Genomic DNA, 3,075 nt, shown 5'->3' on the forward strand with positions numbered 1-3,075 from the left:
AGCACTGTGTGTGTTGTAACGTAACGCCACAGAAACGGCGACCCTCTGTAAACGTTATGAATTCAAACATGCCAGTTTGTAATATTTTGTATTATGCTGTTCTTGTCTTTACTAAAATCAAAACTAATCAAAGGGCAGAATGCTCTTACAAATCACGAGGGAGCGATTTTACTTTTGGCTAACGTAATAGACGCGCTGTTGTTGATGCTGACTCGTCTTTAGCATACATTACATTTATTACAAATTTAACGTCATCATAGCTAGCTCATAGCTCATTTGCATATTTGTGACGTCATTACGTACTCATTTGCATAAAGCTTAGTGGTTGTGTCAGCAAGGTAGATAGAAAGAAATAGAAATCTTTAGCCAAATAATCACAAATTCAATACAGCAATTTATTTGATCGTATAATCATTACTTAGGTAGCCTATCTTTGAAGTAAAAAGAAGAAATTCTACAAAGGGAGGGAAAAATATCTATAAAGAATTCTCGAAGAAGGCTGGCTTGCCCAGGGCCAGGCCGCTGTCTCTCCTACCTACACCGGCCCCCGCACCCTGTCCCCCCTCCCCTTCTACCTGCCTGCACAGTGTGGCAGTGCTGCTGCACATGAGGAGAGAGGGGAGGGGCTGAAGAGAGAGGAGACTGTTTTGGCAGCCACAGGAGGGAAATACCTTGCGTGAATACTGGCGACTTTTCTACAGAAAGTCGCCAGATTTGTCGCTAGTCGCTTTTTTGAAAAGAAGTCACTAAGGGGGTCTGAAAAGTCGCTAAGTTGGCAACACTGCGCCTGTGTTCGAGCCAGCATGCGAACGCTGCTCTGCACGTTTGACACAGGGACGTAGCTAAGTATTTGAGGGGCAGGGGGCTAAGATTACATCTACAATTATTATTTATTATTAATTAATATAAATTAATTGTTTGCCCTTGCCCCCCTGTAGATCCGCCCCTGCAAAAGAGAGAAGTTGTCTCCGTTCCTGTTTTAACAGGCATACCTGGGGCGAAGTTGGAAACCAGAATCAGCTACAGTGAAGTTTAAATACAATCCTATTCTAGGCCTCACTAACACCTGCTGATCAATTGAGTTTTAGTCTTTGATGGCCTAAACAGTGCACACTCATCAAATGCTTGGCATTAGCTGTGTGAAACCCCCTCAAAGCTCCGTGTTGATTATTGTTTTCATTTTGATGATGTAACAAAGGTGGTCTTTGATTAAGATGAGGTGGCCCACCACCTCCATAAAACACTGTGGAAAACCCTGCAGCTCTTAAATGTCCACCAGGTAGCATTAATTAGTCAGTTAGGTAATTATGGGATATGCTGCGGTGGCTGTTGTTAGGAGAATAATTACAAATAACTGAGACCTTACCTTAGGAATCCCCCATGATGCCGGTTTTTATTTCTTCTATACTCTGTCAACATTAACGTCCCATCCAATTTAATGTGAAATATTAGCTGCTGGTTATTTTTTTCATTTAAACAGGGTAAAATAATTACAGCACAAGTAATGCAGAGTATGTTACTTTACTTAACTGTAACTTGCAATTTTTGCTAGTGTATATATTATAAAGTAGGGTGAGTAGTATTGTCAAAATGGGACACAACATGGGACAGTTAGGCTTAGCAATGAATTACATTTTCAAGGAATGCACAAATTAACCCAAGGTAGCCTAATAGTATTCATAAAATTACTACCTGTATAGTATTCATTGAGTAATTATACTAACTATTGTTCATCCTTTCACGGTTCTTTTTCATAGTGAAGCAGAGCAGCGACCTACCCAGGTCAGCAGGAGAAGCCAGTATTGTGGCATGAAATCCAACGAGTTCACAATTCATTCAGTTACACAGCAGACACAGACAGAACCAGGAGTGCGCAACATCAGTCTGAAAGAAGGACTACAACGAACTAGTGGACCCGTGTAGCTTTTTGTCCTCGGTGCCAAACTGGAGCCAGTAGCTGTAACAGTGTGTTAAAACTGTGACATAAAGTTTTATCTGTTTCTTTTCTATGTTCTTCTTTGCACGGGTGCTGTACTTGCAAGATCTGTAGAGAAATGTAAAGGTCCTTTCTGTAAAAATAAGGTTAAAAACTAATGTGTCACACCTGTTTCCTTCTTACTTTATAAATAAAAAGGAATCCTCTCCTGCGTAAATAAACTTTCACTTAGTGTGTAGACAAGTTATGTAAGCCTTCAACTATATATATTGGTACTTTCACTTGCTTAAAAAGCATTGCCTACTTATCTTGTAAGAGTAGTTTTAGTAATAGTAATGGAAACACTCACGCCCAACTCTACAACCAAACTGTTATTCCTTTTATAGTTTGCTTTAAAAAGAACAATAAAAAAAAGAAACCAGTGATTTCTCAATATAACAAAAACGTTCAATTAATGTAGAGATATATACAATACTTGTGGATTTAAGAATAAAAAAACAGGAGAAACAGAGCAGTACTTGCAGTTTCTCCTGTGTATTTACCTAATATAATGTTCAACTGTAAATTTACGATCCCAGAACCATCCAAAGTATTCATAAAAATGCATCCAGCATTAGTTGTTTTTTCACGATTGCTAAAAAGAATGCATATGAAGCCACTTTTAAAAACTCTTCATACAATCAGCATTACCAAAAATGTGTCGGGACAGACAGTGAATCGATCCTCCAAAACTCACGCCACCACCAACTCTGCATACAGGTCCCAACGTACTCCTTGTCCTTCAAACAACTCAGACTCAAACTGAATCTTTTTCTGGTTTCAGCGGTGATCTAGAATGAAAATCTTTTTGTTTAATTTGTTTAAAATCTGTGAAAAATCTGCAGAAAAGCAAATGAATGACTTCATTCATGTAATATTCTACACTGTAAAACATTTCACTGGTAATTTACAGAATACACTGGAAGCAGCTCGCCAGTAAAACTACTGTTTATTTGCACTAAGCATCCTGTTTTAATGTAAGGTATTTTACTGTAAATAGAAGTTTATTTGAATTTACAGTATATACTGGCGGCATATTTATGATTTAGAAATGTGGTCATTGCCCGACTTTTGTGTTGAAAGCAGTGGTCTACGCAGAC

This window comes from Sander lucioperca, unplaced genomic scaffold (assembly GCF_008315115.2).
Source record: "Sander lucioperca isolate FBNREF2018 unplaced genomic scaffold, SLUC_FBN_1.2 Unpl_7, whole genome shotgun sequence".
Taxonomy (NCBI): domain Eukaryota; kingdom Metazoa; phylum Chordata; class Actinopteri; order Perciformes; family Percidae; genus Sander; species Sander lucioperca.